Source organism: Heloderma suspectum, chromosome 1, assembly GCF_057233095.1.
Source record: "Heloderma suspectum isolate Gila_16-S chromosome 1, 16-S_ref, whole genome shotgun sequence".
NCBI lineage: Eukaryota > Metazoa > Chordata > Lepidosauria > Squamata > Helodermatidae > Heloderma > Heloderma suspectum.
Window position 1 is genome coordinate 15,240,310 of NC_139458.1, and position 22,542 is coordinate 15,262,851.

Genomic DNA, 22,542 nt, shown 5'->3' on the forward strand with positions numbered 1-22,542 from the left:
AGCCCTCCGCCCCTCCCTCCTCCTCCGCCGCCGCCGCGGCTGAGCTCCCCCTCGGCTACCGGCCGCGACGAGGAGGAAGACGGCGCGCGAGGTGAGCGGAAGCGGGCCGCGCGGTGGCCGGTGTGGGGACGTCGCGCACGCGCACGCGGAGCCGCTCTTGTCTGCCGCCGCGGGGTGGAAGGCCGGGGACCGGCTGGTCGACCGGCTGGACCGGGAAGGCCTCGCCCCTTCCCTCAGTCTCCCCTCAGGGACGGCGACCGCCTTCGTGAGGCGGACGGGGAGCCCCCGGAGCGCGTGCGCCCGCCGGCTCGGGCGAAGGGTCGGCTTTTCGCCTGGGCTCGTCAGGTTGAAGGGGCTGCCGAAGAATAAATGCGCCGATCAACGCAGCCTCTGGGTTTGCTGAGGAGTTCTGCGAACCGCTCGGAGGAGCGTCGGCTGTTGGGCGGCGTAAAGAACTGTGATACGTGAACAAGTGGCTGCGTAGCAGGGCCGAACTTGAGCCTGCCCTACGAGCCTTTCCGGGAGCTTGGAGGGAAGCGTTCCGGCCGCTTCACACGTTACGCGTTTCCTGCGCGGAAAGGCGCGTCTGTGCGGGGAACGGTGCGACGGCCGTTCCGGAGGTTGCTTTCTGCGCGCACTTTGCTGCTCACGCGTGGACGGGGAGAGCAGCTCGCGTTCTCTGCTTTCTCTGTGGCAGGGGTGGGCTGACTTCAGGCTTGCGGGATGTACTTTTTTTTTATTAGAGGCCAAAGATTCTCCCCACCCCACCCCACCCACAGCTAGTGTAAAAGACACAGTGAGAATTAAAGAGTTCTGATCCCAGGAATGTATTTTGAGTTCCAGAACTGAATGGCATTCACAGCCCTTCTACACAAAAATCCACTCCTGGTTGCCCTAAGCTTTCTCCATTTCAGCTCTATAATTTAGGATTTGGGGGGGGGGTCACTTTGTTGCTGCTAGTGTTCAGCAGCTGGAAGTCAGAAATCCTTGCTGATTAATTACAAATCATCCAGAGATCTACCAGTAGATCCAGATCTGTGCTCTGCCCGTCCCTGCTCTATGGTGCTTTTCGTGTAGGAAAGTTGGGGGCTGACGTCAGACTGTTTGCAAAAGATACCAAAACTCTTGTTTAATTCATTAAACATATCCCCCCAAAATCTGGAAAATCATCATTTGGAGAAACATTTCCAAAATTGGAGATTTTAAAGATAGCCACCACTCTAATGTGATCTAACACTGAACTTTGACCAATCATATGTATACAGAACGATCACGTGCATCAACAAAATGCATCTTTTGCTTTCCACCTTCGATAAATACTTGTAATTCTGTGAGTGTGATCCTGGACTGGATTCTTAAAGGGGAAGATTTTTTGCCCCTCATGAGGTTCTTAATTGTCTGAGAAGATTACTGAGGTGATTTTAGCAGAAAAGACTCCTTTTCCCTTGCTGGGACCTGCAGCAGCAGTTACAGTAAGTCATACCTAGTATTGTGTCAGTATTTTTTTACACTTTGATTTTTGTCCCCCTTCATTTGTTAACTCAGTCATGTTCTATGAGTAATCCATGTGAAGGAGACAAAATTGGACTGGAAGTTTTATGTATTGTCTGTGTTTAGAAATTGTTTTGTGTGCTTTTGATTCTGACCCACTACTTAGGTCCTTTGTCTTAGAGAAAGTAGAAGGCAGACATAGGCTTTCTTCACACAGAGCTTTTATCCTGCGATTGAGATTGCGGGCTCTACATCTCCTGCACTAAATGCCCTTTGTTCCATTTTTAAACAGATCACAGATAATGAGCTATGATTCCCTCCATGAAAGGAGGAAAAGTGGCAAGAAGAGGAGTGAGACCAATGAAAGATAATGGAAGACTCAGATGTGGGGAGAAGGAGGGGGAAAGGGGAGGGGGGAAAGAAGTGGGTGAAAAAGGGAGTCATCAAAGCAGAAAGCCCCATTTTAAATGCAAGATTTTAGGCTGGTGTAGAGATGCTCATTCACTGGAGGCATCAATCATTAATCTGAAGATACACACGTAGCTTTGTAGGATGGTTGGGATAAATCTCTCACTTTTCCACCCCATTTAGTGACAGGCTTAATGCCACAGTAAGCTTCAAGGAATGGGGAATTGAAAACAACACCACACTGGCACTAATGAACACAGCTTTCCATTAAGACAAATAATAGGTAATAATAGAAATGTGCTGAAAAAGAAATAAAAATTAGCATTTGATATTTAAAAAAAATAGGACTACACAACAAAATAAAATTCTTATATGTTACATTGTACAGGAGATGTGTGTGATCTGCAAAAGATTGTTCCTTGATGGCATCAGCTGAAAAGGGGAGCCAGGAATTAAGCACGCAAGTCATGAATGCAGAGACAACATTGTGACATCACCTGACCAATGTGTATACAACCAGTGTGGTCAACTGTGTTGCAATGTAAATGTTATCAAACAAGACAGAAACCATACTAAAAGAGATTCACACATGGCTGATGGTGAAATTTGTACCCCTCTTTCTCAAGAACGAATGTTTACCTTCCATGAGTGCTGTCTGTTTTGTGGTAAACCATCCAAGTTTTCTGTAGGAAAAAAGTTTCAACGTTTTTCCTGTTCAAACTTTGGTCTTCCAAACAGCACTTCTTGGCATCTGTAATAAACGTGAAGACAATTGGGCAGAGAAGGTCAAGTCTAGGATTATGTCTGTTGACGACCTTCATACAGCTGATGCCATATACCATCAAATGCAAGTTTTACAGCGATGCATCAAATTCTTCAACTGAAAGGTGTGAAGAAAAAAAATGTTTGCTGGGTGGCCATTTGATTCCATCAATAATGAAATCTTTAAAGTTGTGAAGTATTGGAAAGACAATGATGAACAAATTAACATCCCTGATCTGGTTCAGAGGATGAAGGAGGAATTGTGAAGATTCCTACAGCGCAGTATATATGAAGAAGAAAATCAAAGAGTATTTTGAGGACAAAATAATACTGGCCAAGGTTGATGGCAAGCCTGATCCAGTTACTTTATGGAGCACAGCTGCATCTGTATTGCAAGATGTCTACAAGCATAATCAAGGGCAGAGCCCAGAAGATGAAACATTGTCTCTTATTGAACTGCTGTACGCGTAATTAAAAATGACATCAACTGAATGCCTGTGTCTAAAGCTGTGTCTAAATCCATCTCCCAAAGACCTAGTATCAGTTGACTTTCAGAAGTCTGTTCCAGATTTGTTGTAACTTTTCATAAGGACAATATTTAAAATAAAGATACAGACTTGAAATTATTTGCTGTGGGTCAGGCCATTGTACAAGCAGCTTCACTGCAGAAGTAGAGGAAAATAGTAGCACAATCCTATGCATGTTCCCTCAGAAGTAAGCCCTACTACATTCAGTGGGGTTTAACCCCGATTTAGGCTGCAGTCCTATGCATACTTACCTGGAAGTGGTGCATAAACAGTGACAGATCACAGGATACAATGTGGACTGTGCTCGAACTCTCTGTGATTTGGGCAGGGGGGACCAGAACAGGCTGCAATATGTCTACACACACCCTCAAGCCCTGTTCTCACTGTGGTGAATAATCTGTATCTTTGCTATATGATTCTGACTACATGTAAGGGGTTCATGTGATGGAATGCTTGATCATACAAAAATATTTCCTCTACCTAAAAAAACGGGCATGTCAGGGAGAAGGTTTTATCCTAGCCTTCTCCCTGATATGCTGAGTTTCTATGTGGAGGGACCCGGTGGTGGTGGTTTTTTTATATGGAGGAGTTTTCCTTCATGTGAGCCCCCATTCACAGTACAGCCAAGAAACAGCGTTACCAGTTGAGAGAATGTTTACCTTCTATGTTTACCATAGGCCTCAGACTTGGCGCCAAACAAGACATGGTAGGGGATAATCCTACTTGCTTGTTAACATACCTGCCCAGTATAAAAGATGGAGCAGAATGTCTAGTTTTTACAACAAAAGGTGCATGCAGGTCAAAGGGCTTTCCTTACCCACCCCAAACCTTGCCATGCCTCATCTCTTCACTTTCTTTCCTGCCTGCTTCATAGCTGGCATTGAAACCCAGCTGGGAGAAAAGTGTCTGAAATGATGGAACACAGGGAGTTGAGGTGAGGGTGGGTGGGTTCAGCTCCTCTCACATGCACATACCTTTTGTTGTAGAATTTATACATGATCACAGCAGATATAAAAAATATTGCTTCCTCTCCATCACATCTAGCTCCATACTCAGATAATTATCTCAAGATGATTATCTCAAGATGATTATCCCCCACATTGAGCATGGGGTTGGACTTGATGGCCTTGTAGGCCCCTTCCAACCCTACTATTCTATGAGGGTATCTCTAAAACTAAAGTGGTTTACGCTGAAGGCGTGGAAGGACAGAGGACTTTGCTACAAGTCGTCTCATGCAACATGCAGATGCCTGACCTTGAAGCAAATGAAATGTTAATCAGATGGTAAGCAGAGGATGCTTGAAAGTTTGGCCTCCTCTTTTAGCATATTTATTTTAGGTTTTTTTGTAATGTGGAATATCTCAGTGAGAATTACATATAATTAAATGCTGATTATTGTGCAATGTACTGAGTTAGGTGTGTGTGTATGTTTATATATATAAAGGATGTGATTATGTAATCTTATTTATGGATTTTTATTTTACTCTTTTAAAAATGTTACCTTACCTGGTGGGGAATCAGTTATCTCTTAACACCTTTAATTGCCTGCCATACTTAAAATGAAGTGAGTGAAGAATTATAAATGTTGCAATTCTAAGCACTGCTACTACAGAATAAGGCTCTGTGGGATCAATGTGACTGCTGAGTAAACACGTTCAGGATTATGCTGAAAAGGATTTTTTTTCCCACACTTTAATGAGTATTTGTATGTTAAGTGACAATTCTAAAATATGGCTGTAGTTATGATTAAGGAAACAAAAGGTGAAATTTATTCAAGAGCATGAGAATATGATCTCGTGTATGGGCCATTAAAATGTGTTATTGACTGTTCTTGTTTAGACCACTTGTCCAGTTATTGAAGCCCATGCACTACAAATTTTTGAGCGGTTTAAATAATTTTCTAAGCTTTTATGGTCTCTAGACTAAGTTAAAGCAGAGGTCTACAGATTTCAGGCTTGCGGGATCTTTTTTTTTTTTTTTTACTAAAACCCTGAGATCCACCAACTAGAGCCTGGTGCAAAAGAAACCTGAGCCCAGGAATTTGTTTTGAGTACCAGAACTGAACAGCAGTCATAGTCCTTCCACACAAAAAGGTTTCTTCATTTCAGCAGTATAATTTGGAGGGGGGGGAGTAATTTTGTTGCTACTGTTGTTGAACAAGTCAGAAATCTTTGCTAATCAATTGCAAATCACCCACAGATCTACTGTCTGCCCACTTCTGTCCTAAAGAATCTCATGAAATAGACTCTAGTCCACAAACATTTGTGCCATAATAAATGTGTTCGTTTTTAAGGTGTCACAGACTCATGTAGGTGGTGAGTCTCAAATAATTTCTCTAAGTAGCACCCTTTAACTTTGGGGGACTGTTACTGGTCAGTCTTTTTGCAGTCTAATCAGTTAAGGGTGCAATCCTATCGATTGCACCCTCGCTGATCGGACACCACCTTTCCTCCCTCCCAAGGCTGCTTTTCTGTTCAGAGACCATAGGATTGCTCCATCCAGTGCTTTAGTTCTTGTTTTCACCAAGTCATTTTAAGTATGCCACTTTAGTGATGTGTAAATTAATAATTGAGGCACTACAGAAATGAAAGTATATCATGCTTATTTCCAATAAATTAAGCTAATTTAAACATATATACAGTTGCCTGAGTATGTTGTGTCAATTTTATACCTACTAATATCTCAGTTTGCTGATAAAAGTTACAGAAATGTGGGGTTCTCAGTTTGTAATGTTCATTCATATTCTCTTAACACCTGTGGAGAGATGGTGTTTCCAAAATGAGGATTGTTTGCAAAAACAATGGACATCTGACAACCGTAATGGTTGGGACACAGAATCCTTGCTAGGAAGCCCTGTTCATCAAGACCATATGAAGCCAGATTTCAGTTGAAGATTGTGCACGTTGAGTAAAGTTGAGGATGAAGATGGAGCTCCTCAGAAAGCCTGTTGCTGAGGTGCAGGCAGATCATAAAATGAGTATGGCAGTTACTCCTTCAACTCTCAAAGCCAAAGATTCTAAGTTAATTTGCATAAGCCTGTTGGAGAAAGTAGGAGAAGTAACCTGCTCTATTTTATTTATTTAAAGCATTTTCCCTCACACTTCAGCCAAAAAAGGCTTCCAGGGTAGCTTACAAAGACAGTCCCTGCCCTCAGGCTTACAGTCTTAACAATACCATTCTTCACTGATGGAGAAATATCCTTATTACTCATTGTCTTGATACCAATAGAGCATAATTTGTAGGATGCATCTGTTTAAAAGCAAGAAACTCATAAAGATCAGGTCTATACTAATCTCATAATTGTTTCAGTTCAGTCATTTTCTCCACATTGGGTTGGATCCAGTGACCTCATTCCATCAGCAGAATGGGACTTCCTTGTTCTCTCTTCTCTTTTCGCCTCTGCACACTCTCCAGATCTGCCCTGGAGGGTTGAGGGACCCTCCATAGGATTGGGGGGAGGGGGTGGCTGCAGCAGGGAAAAGAGGATGGGGACTTCCTGTTCTACTGCAGTATCTGTTCTGCTGGCAGAACAACATCATTGGAGCCAGCAGTGGAAAACACTAATTTGACTAATTTCACAGATATACTGATGGGGTCTGAAGTGATGGTGATTAACTAGGAAAGAGTTCTTGGGAGTCATGGGGGACAGGTAAGTGAAAATATCAACTCTGTTTGCAGTGGGGCTTCCACTAAATAAGGCAAATCCCATGCTGATCCCAGGTCATGGTCTGAAACCACATGATATAACCACCTGCTGAACATAAACAGGTCTGGGTCTAGTAAGTGCCTGGATGAGAGACCACCTGGGAACCCATGTACACTGCCTTGAGTTCCATGATGGAAGAAAAATTAGATTGAAAATAAAATGACTAGTATTGTCATGCCTTTATGGTGTGGCCATGTTTGTTATACTGACTTTGGCTCTGGTCATCCCATCTGTAGTATTGGAAAAGGTGCAGAAAATGTCAGTTAAAACAATCAAGGGATGGAGTGCCTTACCTATGAGGAAAGGCTTGGGATCAAGAAGGTATTGATAAGTTAGAACACTGGGAGGAAATCTACAGAAATGATAAAAGGGTTGAGAAGAGTGAAGGAACTGAGAGAATGCTTCATTAGTATAAAAGGAGGGGGTTATGCACTCGAATTTCAAATATTTTAAAGTGTATCAAAAAGAGGGAGAAGAAACGTTTGTTTATCTACAGGATAGGTTGTGCGGTTAACCCAAAAAATAGAAGGAAGAATGTAAAGTTTGACCAGCTTGCCAGGAAAATAAGCTTTTCTATGGAAGCTGTAGAGTTGCCTTCCTTGGGGATTTTCAAGAAAAGGTTTGACAAGAATCTGTTAGGAATTCTTTTAAGTATGGATGCTTTGAATTGGGGAGTGGCAGGATTGTTCATATCTAACGCCACATGATTCTGTCACAGTAAATTTACTGTATTATGCATGCCTCTGCTGTATACAGATGTCACAGCATTTACATTGCCAATTCTAGGTCATATTTGAATTGGCATAAATTCAGACATCACAACAAATCATGGTTAAGGAAGTTCGGCATAAGTTCAGCATAATATTTGAATTGACAAAACATGGTTTGCACTTGACCAGTAAACCAGAAACTGAAAACATGGTTGTAAGTGGTTTGCTAACCATAGTTTGGCATGGTATCTGAACTGATCAGTGATAGTTACTGTTTCTCTGGTTGCTGACCCATAGAGACAGGAGTGACATCTTCATTTTATGAATGTTGACAGGATGGAAAATCGTACACAGCTCTAAACCATCATTTGTCTCAGTATATTTGGAAGTTCAAACCATAGTTTTGGTTCTATACCAGGATAACTACAGTCTTTGATAAATCTGTTTGCCATTGCTAGTGTGAAGGCTGTCCTCTGGAGAGCATGACAAGTGTAAGCCACACAGAGGCAATCCAGGAAAACTCTTCTTCTGGTGTGTGCTTCCAGTGCAGCAGCGCCTGATTACATGCTCTCCCGAAGGCTTTTCCCATTGGGAAAGACAGGTGGGGAGGGGATGTTACATGACACTGGTCAGAGGCACTTACTTCCAATCAGTGTTGTGCAGTTAGTCACTCTTGCTGGCCTTTTCCAATGGTAATTGCACGATGCTGATGGGTAATGCTCAGGGCACCTTCAAGCAGCATCATGCAACTGGCTGCCCTCTCACCAGTTTTTCCCATTGGGAAAGGCAGCAGGGAAAGGAGGTCTTGCATGATGCCAGTCATTGGCGCTTGGTCAACGAACTGTGTCCCCACAGACTTTTCCCAGGGTGGTAAAGGCAGGAGCTTTGCCCAGAGAGAGGCATTTTATTTTATTTATTTATTACATTTCTATACCACCCGATAGCCAAAGCTCTCTCGCAGTTCACAATTATAACTACAAAATACATTATTAAAAAGTTTAAAACTACAGTATAAAATAAAAGTTAACACCTAGCAGCAATGCAGAGATTTAAAATACAATAACAGATTTAAAACAACAGAACTAAAAGACAAGACTAAAATGCTTGAGAAAATAAAAAGGTCTTCACCTGGCCCTGGAAAGAGCACAATGTAGGTGCCAGTTGAGCCTCTCTGGGAAGCTCATTCTACAACCGGGGTGCCACAGCCAAAAAGGCCCTCTTCGTGGTAGCTACCTGCCTCACTTCCTTTGGCAGATGCTCCTGGCAAAGGACCATTGAAGGTGACCTTAGGGTCTGGGCAGGTACTTATGGGAAGAGACGATTCTTCAGGTAACCTGGCCCCAAGCTGTTTAGGGCTTTGAATGTTAATACCAACACTTCAAATCAGGCCTAGACATGGACTGGCAGACAGTGCAGATGGAAAAGTAATGGCATAATATGATCACATTGACCAGCCCCCATTAACAATCTCACTGCCCTAATGGACCAGCTGAAGTTTCCAGACAGTTTTCAAAGTAGTAATCCAATAATCCAGATGAGAGGTTATCAGAGCATGGATGACTGTAGCTAGGCTTTCTCTGACCAGATAAGGATGTCGTTGGAATGTCAGCCTACGCTGATCAAAGGTGCTCCATGCACTGAGTCCACCTGTGCCTCAAGTGACAGTTCTGGATCCAAGAGCACACCCCATCCAGAACAGAGGTCCAAGAGAATCAACAGGGTCACACTCCCCCTGTCCCTCTCCCAGCAAAAATCATCCCACAGGGCAACCAAGACAGTTTCCGTTACAAAGCTAGGCCATGAACCACTCAGAAAAGGTCTGCTGGACAACACTGAGAAGATGCAATGGTGGTGGAAAAGAACTCCCTTTTTGCCACCATCACCACCACAGAGTAGGTTCGATAGTGAACTCTAGCCTGTGTTCGGTCAGATTCGGCACGAGTTTTCCCCCACCAGCATTCTAGCTGTCTTCCTTCTTGCTGCGTTGCCCTCAGCTGAGGTGTATACCAAGGAGCTGGCCAGGCTCTGCTCAAAGGGAGAGGGCGCTTGGGTGCGATCATTTCAATTGCCTGAGTCATCTCTGCATTCCACAAAGTGACCTGGGCTTCGACGGGCACACCAGTCATACCAGAAGGAAAATCCACAACCCTCTGAAATCCATCAGAATCCATTCGCCTCTGGGGGCAGATCATTTTAATAGGTCCCCCAGCCTTGCAGAGGCAAAAGACTGCTGAAAGTCTAAACCTCAATAGGAAGTGATCCAACCATGATAAGGGGATAGATGTTAATTCCCCCACTTTCAGATCACCATCCTCCTACCCAGTCAAGACAACCAGATGAAGTGCATGTCCTCTTACTGTGTTGGGTCGATGACGTGTTGAGACGGCCCCATGATTGTCATGGTGGCCGTGAAGTCCTGAGCTTCCCTGGATCCAGCAGCCTCAGCACAGAAGTTGAGATCCCCCGGAATCATCCTAGGGGTCCTCAACACCAAATCTGAGACCACCTCTCTCAGCTTGAGCAGGCAGGGAGTCTGATGAGTAGTGGGGTGGGAGGTACACCAGCAGAATCCCTAATCTGTCCCGGGTACCCAAGACAAGGTACAGACAGATCAGCACTTGAATGAACAGGAAGCCTAGAGAGGGAGAAAGAATTCCTATAGACCACAGCAACACCACCCCCAACCCTCAAGTCGGTCTTGGTGCTGCACCAAGTACCCAGGAGGGCACAGCTGGGAGAGACTACCTCCCCCAGTCCCCCCCCCCCAAGTCTCAGTAATACATACCAGGTCGGCCCTTTCATCCACAAATAATGGATGAGGGAGATTTTGTTTTGGACCTGGCATTCAGCAGCAGCACCAGACCCAAGGGCAAGCTGGTAAGGCAGCCAGAAACCATCTGGTTGGAGGAAGAACTAGAAGAGGGGATAGCTGTAAGGTATCTAGCCCCTCTTCTCCTCAACTGGCCTGTTAATCCCGCAATGCCATACCTCCCCCCACTGACCTCAGTAATAGGGGCACCCCCTTTCCCCACTAAATTAACCAATGAATTTCCCAGGCAATTATACAGTTTTTAGTGTGGCCAGCGAGGCCTGCCAAAAATTGTAGACCTCTGATAAGTACTAGCTATGGTTTAGCACGCTGTCTGAATTGATTAGTTTTATGTATATCAAAAACATATGTACCATGATCCAACTCCAATTGTGCTTTTAATGTGGATGGGAATGCACAGTAGAGCATGCAACCCATGGAAAACAATGTAATACAGGCAAACATCCATCTGTACTGTGCGGTTGGATGTACATTTGATTTACGCTCACAATTCCCAATCTAAGGGTGCAGGCCTATGGGGCTAGGCGGCCACCTCCAAACTTGGAGGCAACCACCTATCCAATGCAGGGCAGGAGAAGCACGGAGGGGATCGTTCTGTCCGCGCTTCTCCTGCCCTGCATTTGTGGCTAGACAGCCAAAATTGGGAAGGCAGAGCAGGGGAGGAGGCTGCCGGACAACACATAGGATGTGTCATACCGGCATTTCCGCCTTCCCTGCCCCAGAACATTCCCCGGAATGCCCCGTTTCGGCTGCTCCACGCTCCTCTTCTGAGCGCGGAGTGCAGGGCTGTTCCACGCTGCCTGCAAGGCAGCACGGAAGGGGGGGAAGGTCAGTTCCCAGAAAACCGCATGTCCTATGGCCGTCTAGCCACTGAGTAGTGGCCATAGGATTGCTCCCTAACAGATGGAAGTCTGCTTACATGTGCAGCTCTCTTTAACTGGAGTAGGATGATGAGCTACAGCAGCATAGTGATGAGACTTACGTTGTACTTTGTCTTTCAACCAGCAAATTTTCTCCTTTCCTTTTCTTATTGGTTGATTTTCCTTTTCTTTCTTGGACATTTCCCATGAATTCTCGCTTTTCTGTATACAAATAAAATGAGATAAAATAAAAGTTGTCTTCAACTATGACATGTGACTAATTTGAGTTATCTGTCTCTTAGAAAAAGCTACAGCCAACTTTTTCAAAGAGCAGCAGCTTGTTCGATGCCATTTTATGTTTCATTTACACTTGGGGTTAAAAAAAAAACAGACCTGATGCAAACAAAATTCTCCTGGAACTGATAAATATCTGTTCATTTGTTAAACAAGAAGAAAACAACCCTTAAAAACAAAAAACAAAAACACTGCCAAATCGTGCCTCCGGCTGGTCTACACTTTCCAACATGTCTGAAAGTCTGAGGCATTTTACAGGCTGTATTTTGTGGTGTGTATCCTTCATTCTGTTAACCAGAGGTAGCCCCACTGAAACTATCTGAAGAGCAACGCTTGCTAAGTTAATAGATCTGTTGGAGTATTTTTTGATGAAAACTCCACAAATCACACAGAATTAAAACAACAACAAGCATGTTTTACTTAGGAGCATTTATAAGGTTCTTTAAGATATCCGGAGACAGTTAATTCCTTTTTTTAAAGGGAATTAAGAGGAGTTTGAGTGCCCACCAATCCACACATCTCAAGTTCAGTCTGCCTCTGCCATGCCAGTATCCACATGTGTTTTCTGGGGCTTGTGATCTGGATTGTGAGATACCTTCCGTGTCATACAGAAGACTAAAAGCACAAAGCTCTCCACGGATACATAGTGTAGATGAGCTACACCTCTACACTAGTGTAGATGAAGTACACCCTTCAACACCTTTTATCCACTGTGTTAAATTCACAATCAGGGTAGCAAAATGGTGGGCTCTTCCCACTCTTTCAGCATATTCTTATGGATGCAATGAAGCTTCTAGTCAATGTAAGACTGGCTCAGGGTAAAATCTTCAGGAGACTTTAAAACTTAAGATACCTTATTAGTTATAGAATCATAGAATAGTAGGGTTGGAAGGGGCCTATAAGGCCATCGAGTCCAACCACCTGCTCAATGCAGGAATACAAGTCAGAGCATCCCTGACAAGTGGCTGTCTAGCTTCATCTTGAATGCCCCCAGTGTGGGAGAGCCCACCACCTCCCTAAGTATTTATTTATTTCATTTCTAGGTAGTTGGTTCCATTGTTGTATTGCTCTAACAGTCAGGAAGTTTTTCCTGATGTTCAGCTGGAATCTGGCTTCCTGTCACTTGAGCCCATTCTTCCATGTCCTGCAGTCTGGGATGATCAAGAAGAGATCCTGGCCTTCCTCTCTGTGACAGCCTTTCAAGGACTTGAACAGCGCTATCCCATCTCCCCCTCAGTCTTCTCTTCTCAGGGCTAAACATGCCCAGTTCTTTCAGTCTCTCCTCGTAGGGCTTTGTTTCCGGTCCCCTGATCATCTTCATTACCCACCTCTGAACCCTCTCCAATTTGTCTGCATCCTTTTGGAGAGGTCATTGAAATAGTCATGTACAAGTCTAGTTCTTTTCAGAATTCAGTCTAACTGCCTGACATGACTGCTCACAACATCTGAACAGACCAGGGTTGCTCCTTTTTAGCAGTGGGCAGGTGCAGCCATGGTCTTGTCCAAAACTACCATACTCTTGGAGCAATGGTGGCTTTCCTTGCCTATTTTTTAAATGTTTTGGCCAATTATATATCTCATCTTGTTTTAATCTTTCATTATGCAAATGTGCTTCTGTTGATGCACGCACTGCATGTGGCAAATTATGGAATTACATTATGGAAATAGGCTGTGTACCATCATCTTAGGTGGCAAAAGGTGCAATGAACAAGCTATCAACACTACTAGGAAAACCATGATCACCCATACAGAGCAAGAAGCTTGAGGCTGGATCCATAACTCCCAGAATGAGACCCAATATCCATTTGGTCTGGGTTAGAAAACATGCTGGTAAAAGTGCACCTCTAAAGCTCAAGTGGATATCCAGAAGCTTGCTTTTACTGAACAGATGTCTCTGAGAACTAAACTGCACTTTACGTAGAACCATGTGAAAGAAAACTCTGGTCTGGTGTTTTGATTTTTCCTGAAAGGCATTATCAGGAGGAGGAAATTTCAGTGGGAAGAAACAGGGGAGGGGGTAATTAACCTTTTCCCCCATTTACCACTTTTCCCATAGGGCTCAAGATGCATGTTTGTAAGGATAAACATGCATCTGGAAACCACTGAGGGGGAAAACAGCTAAGGAAGAGTTAAACATAAAAACAGATGGCAGGGAAAGGTTTAAGCACTTACTCCCCCATCGCTTCTGCTCTGCAAACCACCACCTTTCAACTTTTATTTTCAGCAAAGAACATCAGGGTTTTCTGTCATGCAATTGCATGTTGTGTGTAGTTTGGCCCCATCATGTTGTTTTAGTTGCTTCGCCTGCAAATTTCTCTTTTTGGTTCATCCATTTTTGCTTGTTCTCCTTTGCCCCGCTGCTTTCATATTCCCCTACTCAACACTTACTCTCTGTTCATTTTGCTTCCCCTTATTCTTGTTCTCCTCAGCTCTGCAATGCATTCTTTAGAATCTTTTCTCTTCTGTCTAACTGTCATCCCCAACCGCTTTAGAATACTCTGAGTTAAAAAAAAAAATTATCTCCCCACAAACAGATAGTCATATCCTTGAAAGTTCCTTTAGAGTTTGGAAAATCAATATAGGAAAAAAATGTTTACTCGTTGGTCTCCATGTTTTCCTATTAATTTGTTCACGGAGTTGAACTGAAATACAGTAACTGTACTAAGCTATCATTTTCACTTGAGCTGGAACCAAACATAAAGTTAAAAGTATAAGCCCTATTCACTGGACCTGAATTCACTCCCTGTGGAGGACTTCATCATCTGCCAACAAGAGTTTGACCTGCCACCTAAGCTCCTGAGAGCAGGGCTGGAAAATCTCAGAAACCTAACTGTCAGCTGCCTACCTTTTTTATTTTGGTGCCAAATTTTTGGCATGTCTTCCATCCTTAGATAGGTCTTGCACCTTTAAAAAGGAAACTTAAATAACTGGAAGTGTATAGAAACCAGAGGGTGGAGGTGAGCATAGGAGCTGGGCAGTGAGCTAAAGATAGGATGGGCATAAAGGTCAGGCCAGTGGGGAGTGAGAAAAAACAGAGGAATGCATGAGCCAAGCAGGTATACCCAAATCTGCATATATGCTAGGATTCAATGGAAGCATAGGAGAAGCCAGAATTATGGTGATGGCTGTAGAATTTGGCTTCCTGAGAATGTGAGCTTTCATTGAGGGTAGGGTGTAGCTCATAGCCCTTGTTGCTGAGAGAGCTGCTAATAAGTTTGTGAGCAATGCCTGTTGAAATCTCAGAAGTCATACAGGTGGCAGAATAAGACTTCCAGCAATTAAGTTGGAGTTTCAGTACCCTGCATAGCTCCTTGCCCCTCTCCATTATTAGTAAACCCAAAATAAATTACATAATTATAAATTATTGAAATTATTGAAATGTTGAAAATCATAATTTGCATAGTTTACAGAGCTTGCTAAATTCCCATTTTTCTTGACACTGAATATGGATTATCTTGGTGCAGAATTTTAATTACTTTTTAGCCCACTACTGTGGGCATACCTAATGAAGAAACTAAGGCAGGCTGGTGGACAGCTTGTAGCCCTCCAGATTTTTGGCCTACAACTCCCATAATCTCTCACCATTGGCTATGCTGACTAGGGCTAATGGGAGATGTTGTAGGCCAAAACATCTGGAGGGCCATAAATTTCCCTCCTTGGTCTAAAATATGGGGATAGGCTCAGAATAACTTGTAAGAGGACGTGATTTCATAATAATTTCTGGATTGACTGAACTCAGATGCATTTGCTAAATAATAGATAAACATGATCCAAAACAACCATTTAAGCTACTGATTAAAGTAATTATTTAGGCTCTAATATTAAGCACACTTTTTTAAAAAAGTAAGTCCCATTGAACACTTACTTTCTCCTAAGTAACCCTTATCAGACCCAGAACTCACTTTTAATGTCAACCTGCAACATGAAACCCATTTTTAGTTTTTCACTGTACTGCTTTTTCACCTCTCATGTTTTACTTCACTCTTTCTCTTAAGTTTTTTGCCTTTCCCCTTCTTCCTCTTTAATTTTTTAAAAAGATATTGTGGTGATGCCGGTATGACTCATTTTATTGGTACATGATCCAATTGTGAGTCATAATACAACTGAACACCAATATGCTAAATGAACTCAAAACCTTCATCATATCAAGCTAGTCACATATTGCTGGCCATTCTCTCCTCCCCCTCCCCCCCCGGCCACACACCCCTTCCTATTTCATCAATTTTATATCTGTTTTCTTCTTAAATAACAGCTTGTTGAAATATAACCAGCTTTCCAGATGAAGTACAACATCTGGATGCTGAACTCTGCACAGTATCAGTAACTGCTACTAAGCAGGCACGTACATGAGAGTTTTGGCTTTCCAGAGTTAATGCATACCCTATTTTATTCTGCTCTGTTATCCTCTACGGTTCTTATCCTTGCAGGGAAGACTGTGCATGCCATGTGGGGTATGTTTGGTAGAAGTGTCGGGTGGGGCTTTTAAAAATACTAAATACCAACAAAGGCAAGTTGAAAAGAGTGCAGCTGAGCTTGTGATGGATTTAGTATCAGGATCACAAATGGTGCTTTCAGTGAATGTTTGAAGCATTCTTTTTCTGTGTTTAAAAATAGGCTTGGTACCTTTGGTGCAACACTCTACTGTGCTCATGGAGGAGAAATGTCAAGCACAATCCATGCGGAGTCTAAGGCATTTATATTGTCAGATAGCCATGTCCCAAGGCACAGAGTTAGGGGTGGGTGAGCTCAGGGGTTGCCCCGGGGTGCCGAGCTGAGGGGAGAGCCAAGCTGGGCTCAGTGGCTGATTTTTTTTAATGTCCTGTCTGCAGTGAGCTGGGGTGGCAAAAAGGAAATGTCTGTAACCTTTCTTTCAAGGTTGTACAATTTGTTTGGGTACTAACTACAAAAATGATCTTCCTTCAATTATCTTTAACGTATGTTTCTTTTTCAGTTTCCACTTCAATGTCATTTGCGCTAGGAAAAAATCAGTGAAACACAGCTTTATCTGAGGCACTCACCGTTACTAAGCACTGAGCACGTCAAATACTGTAAACGCTAGAAGTATTACATAAATAATAATAAAATAAAGACATAAGCTGTAAGAGGTCAGCAGGATACCTTTTTATTTCTAACTTCATTATTTTTAAAGTTACAAAGCAATGGGAATTCTAAAATAAAGCTTATCAAAAGATAGGAACTGCTACAAAACAAAATGGGTGGGTGGGGGGACCAAAGGTACTCCTCGCCCAGGGCCCTATTTATCCTAGGGCCAGCCCTGTACAGAGTACCTAGCCTGACTTTAGTGGCTACAGTAATGAATGTAACTCTAAAATCTCTTATATAAGTTGAATATCAAAGAACGTGATGGGTCTGGATTTAAAAGCAGAAACAAAAGAAGTATTTCTATTTGTACAATGTATAGCAATGGAAATTAATGGTATAAGGATGCTGTTGCACTCATGTCCTGCATATGGGTTTCTCGTGGGTAGGTAGTTGGCCACTGTGTGAATAGGATGGTGGACTAGATGGACCCTTAGAGCATCTCTAAACCAGCCTAAAATCCTGCATTTAAAATGGGGCTTTCTGCTTCCATTTTAAATGCAGGATCACAACGGACTCCCTTTACACGTGTTTCCTTTTTCCCCTCCCCTTTCCCACTCCTTCTCCCCCTTATCTGAGTCTTTCATATGTTTCATTGATCTCGCTCCTCTGCTTGTCACTTTTCTCTTTTCAGGGAGGGAACTCAAGCAGAACACAAGTGGGGTAGTTTGATAGCTCATTATCTTTGATCTATTTAAAACAGAATAAAGGTCAGTTAGCGCAGGAGATGCCCTGGGGATTCACAACGTCATCTAAAGGGCCCATAAACTTCCATGAGTGAGCAATCTCAATAGCAGGATAAAAGCTCTGTGTGAAAGAGCCCTTGGTCTGATCCAGTATGGCTCCTTTTATGTACTTATGTTCTTAAGGATCCTTTTTCATTTCTTTACACACCTGAATAATTGACAAAATAACATGTTACAATTAAGTCTTTTGCAGTGACTGTGAACAAACTGGAAACTATCCACTAGAAATCCACAAGGAGAGAACATGCCTCCGGATGCTAGGAACAAAAATGCTTTATTCATAAAGCATCCTGAGATGTAATCTTTTGCCACAAGCCATGACTACGCAGTCAACTTGTTGACAACACTGTCCCACAAAGTGGTCCAATTGCCTCCCAAGGTGTCCAGAGCTGCTCATCATGTCTTGGTCATTGCTGAGGAAGGGCCTGAGATAGGTAGGCAGCCATGCTGGGCAGAACAGAGGCTTTGTTTCCAACAGACCCCAGGCCACCCCAAGACCACTGAAGGAGCGTCAACAGTTTTCCTGGCATTCTTGGTACCTAGCTGGATCTTGACTAACCTGAAGAGCTACAAAAGAAGAGTATGAGAAGGACCAAAGTTCTGCACAGGTACACTTTCCCAGCTGCATGACTACCTGCATTCTAGGGAGGGTACATCTCCCATGTCCTCACTCCATGAGGACCACTGTCCTAAAATACATTCTATGTTCCTTTCCATACCGCAGATGATGCAGTACCTTTGCCCAGCTTCCTAGGGTGATCCATGCCTTAATTACCACTTGTTTAGACTACTGTAATGCACTCTGCATGGAGCTGCCCTTGAAAAATGTTGAGAAACTACAGCTAGTGCAAAATGCAGCAATCAGGCATCTGGCATGCACTTTGGAAGCCATAGAGGACCAGTTTTGAACCAACGGTACTGGTTTCCAGTTTGTTTCCAAGCCCAGTTCAAGGTGCTGGTTTAGACCTATAAAGCCCTAAACAGCTTGGGGCCAGGCTGTCTGGAGGACCACCTCCTCCCAGCATGAGCTGGCTTATAAAACGAGATCTTCATTAGAGGCCCTGTTGCATGTCCCACCACTAAGAGAGGTTAGGCTGCTGTGTACACGATGCAGCTTTTTCCTGTAGGAGCACCTCTGACTGTTAAACACTCTCCCCAGGGAGGTCAGGCTGGCACCATCCCTTTTAAAGTTTACACAGGTGATAAAATTCACTGATGGTATTGTTTCATCAGGCCTTTGGCTTTTAAAATTGTGTCCAGTCTGTTTTTAAAGAAGGTTCTGGGTTGTTTTGCTGTGATTTTACTGAATTTTATTGTACATTGCTTTGGAGGCCCTGGTAGGCAGGAAAGCAATACAGAAATATTTTTAATAATAAATAATGTTGTGAACCTCCCAGAGAGACCTGGCTTTTGGGCAGGATAGAAATGGAATGGAGGAATGGAGGAAGTCCAAGAGACTTAAAATCTGTTACAATAAATTCTGTTACAGACTTCTTTTTTAAAGGTTAGTAAAGTTAAGCAAAAGTAATGGTAGATGTGACAATTGCAGAGTCAGGGAGGGGAACTTTAAAAGGATCTGACTGCTTAACAAATTGCCTACTCTTGCTATAGCAAGGGTCTGAGATAGGGAAGAATGAATGTCTGCTCTTGGCATCATTTGAATCAAGCATAAGAGATGCTTTCTTGCCTTTATGACGTATCACAGATTTTCTAATGTTTGTAAGTCAATTACAAACCAATATTTGAGCTGGTGTCATCTGATGGAAGAAGTAGCTGTGATTAAGCAAGCCTGATATTTAATCCTAGTCCTGTCAGGAGCAGACTGGGTGGCCTTTTGGGGGGAAAACAACCTCACCTCCCTGTTCGTGTTTGTTCTTTCTGTAGCACAGGTGTGATCAAACCACCCCAAAAGGCGCTACCTGATTTGCTGCATGTGCTCTTGAAATCATTATTGCTTCGTAGCCTTCACTTGCAAAATGCAATTGCTACAGGAGAAGCACACCATGGCTGTGTGTGCCTGGTTTCGCTGACTCTTAAGTGGATATTTTTAGAGAGTGTGAGAAATAGGGAGCATTTGTTAAATATACCAAAGCTGAGTGATTGATAAAATGTTCTGTACTTTACATTCTGGCTACATAACTGAAATAATGGTATTTGCTCTGGTTCTCTAAAATGCTAGAGCCCCACCACTTGAGCTATTCAATGATGTGGCCTCGCACAGAAAGATGGCTGCTTTTTTGTACCACTTTGAGCGGAATCCTATGGACAGCCCTCCGTTCTACCCCACACCCTGCTGGCAAGAGCTAGCCAAGCGAGAAGAAGACAGAGGCTTTTACAGCCTCCCATTCCTCCGATTATGTTATTTTCAGCTAGACGGGCCTCTGAGCTGGGCGGGGACAGGAATGGAGAGGCCTGCAGATCCAGGACATCCATGGCTCTCCTTTCCCCTCCCCCTCCCCCTCCCCCTCCCCCTCCCATCCCCACCCCTTTTCTCCCTCTCAGACCCACTTCCAAGGTCACTGTTGCGACCTCAGAAAAGGAACGACTGAAGAGCGTGCTGCAGCGGCCGCAGTGGCAGGAAGGGGAAATACCTGTTCAGATTTTCCCCTCCCCAGGTCATAGCTGTGTATATGATCTCAGGAGCCCCCCCCCCCCCGACTCTGCTCTACCCTGTTGCCTCTGGGACGCCCTGTCAGGGACCATAGGGTTGCTCTGCTCATCTGTGTTTTAAGACCCCAATACTCCTAGTGAAACTAGTTGTACTCTATTTGCTGAGCATGTCCTCTCATGACTTCTTTTTGGTTGGAAGTCATTGCTGGTCTAAATTTTGTTCTTGAAAAATCTGTGATAATAGCAGATGTTCATGCGCTTTTTAATTACATCCCTGTGATGTGGGAATTAACAGACAGACAGCAAAAGCGGATACCGAGAGCCCTTACAGTTGTAAAGAGACTTATACTTCAAGCTTAGAAGGATAAACACCCACCACATATCATTCAGTGGACTGAAGATCTTACTGCTCTTGCCATATTGGAACATAGGTCCTACAGCCATCAATCTAGTATGGATGATTATTTATATATATGCCTATATTAACATATATATTTGAAATGGAAATGTTGAATCCTTCTTTTTCCCTCTCCATTTTATATCAAGGGTGATGTAGTTTCTCATACTATGTACAGATCTTGCAGAGAGTTGTAATCCTGTTTTTGTTTCCTTATTCCCTAGAATATGGAGTAGGTGGGTGATGCATTGAAATTTATAGGGCTGAATTGTGGCAGCTGAGTTAGGGCTTCTCCACATGGAGCTTTTATCCTGTCACTGAGATTGGTTAGTCACGGAAGTTTGCAGGTCCTTTACATGACGTCATCAACCTCCAGGGTGTCTCCCGCACTAAGTGACCTTTATCCCATTTTTTAAAAGAGCAGAGATAATGAGCTATCAAATTACAGCACATTGAATTTCCTTGTGAAAAGAGGAAGTCATGCAGTAAGAGGAGCTACACCACAGCGCCATCTAGTGGCTGTATAATGAAGAATATAGAACACGCAGATAAAGGGGAAAAGGGGGGGGGAGCACGTCCAAAGGGACCAGTTGTGATCCTGCATTTAAAACGGAAAGAGAAAGCCCCCTTAAAGTTGCAGGATTTTAGCCTGGTGTAGAAATGCTCTCAGAATATAGGGAAGGGAAGGGGTGAGACAGCTTAGGCTTGCAGGCAGTAGATGGCCTACTGTTTCGCTTTGCTGCTTTATATCTGTATTTTAAATCTCTGCATTGCTGCTAGGTTTTATTCTGGTTGGATTGTTACATTGTAGTTTTAATGCTTTTATATTTTATATTGTTTTACTGTGTGCTTTTTGGTTTTAATTTTTGTGAACTGCCCAGAGAGCTTCAGCTATTGGGCAGGATAGAAATAAATACCCGCATCCCCAAATTCAAAGGCACTTGGAAGCACTTGCTGTTCACTGATATCTGAGGCTAGTGATCATGCATCAGTTCCTGTTCCCCACCCACCATGGTGGGCTTTGGATTTGGGGCCAAGGTATAGACCGGGAGGGGGGGGATGGATTGTTTAGCATTTCTCTCCATAGTCCAGTGATCAGTTCAAGTTCAGTGATCTTGTGATCAAACCTTTCCCATAGTATTACTCCACATAATTTTATGCTGCCAGCTTAGGGTGCTGAAAATGAGCAACTATTTTGTTGTTGGAACAGAATGCAGCATTCTACAGAATGGCCCTTTTGATGGAAGGAGATCATCTTTAGGCATAGCTAATCAGGGATTCCAATTTAAAGCTACTAGCCCTGTTCCGACATCATGCTAATCCATGACGGCTAGGACTTTTGAATTTACCATGTTGGCTTAACATGACATCTGAACAGGTGTCTGTCCCAACCATGGTGGTTTATTAACCACAGATTGATCATGTTCCTTAACCACTTGCTGCAAGATGGTTAGTGGGCTCTACCATGGCTTAGCATGGTTTCTGAACAGCCTCTGTGGTTAATTGACAGCTGCCATAGAACTCCGCAGCAGGAGCGGCCAAAGAAGGAGTAGCCACCAAGCACCAAAATGGCTGACAGTGCAAAGGCCACTGGAATGCATGACCACCCATCCGGAGGACTGCGGGTTCCTGCAGGAGAGACAGTGGTTAGAGAATGCTTAGTCTAACCACGTTGCAGAACATGGTTACCTGCACGTGTGGCAGTAGCACTTGCTGTAGTTAATGGTAACCACCATGCACCATGGTTAGCCTAACCACCCTTCCCCAATGTGCATCTGAACAGGGCCGCTGCGTTACAGCAGATAGTGATTTGGTCTTGAACCTGGGTGCAACAGCCAGTTTGCTGTACGTTCTTGGCCCAGTCATGGTCTCTTATTCTGTAGAATCATAGAACAGTAGGGTTGGAAGGGGCCTACAAGACCATCGAGTCCAACCCCCTGCTCATTGCAGGAATCCAATTCAAAGCATCCCTGAAAAGTGGCTGTCCAGCTTCATCTTGAATGCCTCCAGTGTGGGAGAGCCCACTACCTCCCTAGGTCATTGCTTCCATTGTAGTATTGCATTAACAGTGAGGAAGTTTCTCCTGATGTTTAGTTGGAATC

At 43.6% G+C, this 22,542-nt stretch overlaps 1 long non-coding RNA gene across 1 annotated transcript; it reads left to right on the forward strand.

Annotated features, from left to right (window-relative positions):
- The first annotated feature begins 279 nt into the window (after positions 1-279).
- On the forward strand, positions 280-5,821 carry LOC146356942 (uncharacterized). Its single transcript, XR_014788096.1, has 2 exons — positions 280-1,472; positions 2,288-5,821. It is a non-coding gene; the product is annotated as an uncharacterized LOC146356942 (long non-coding RNA).
- The last annotated feature ends 16,721 nt before the right edge of the window (positions 5,822-22,542 follow it).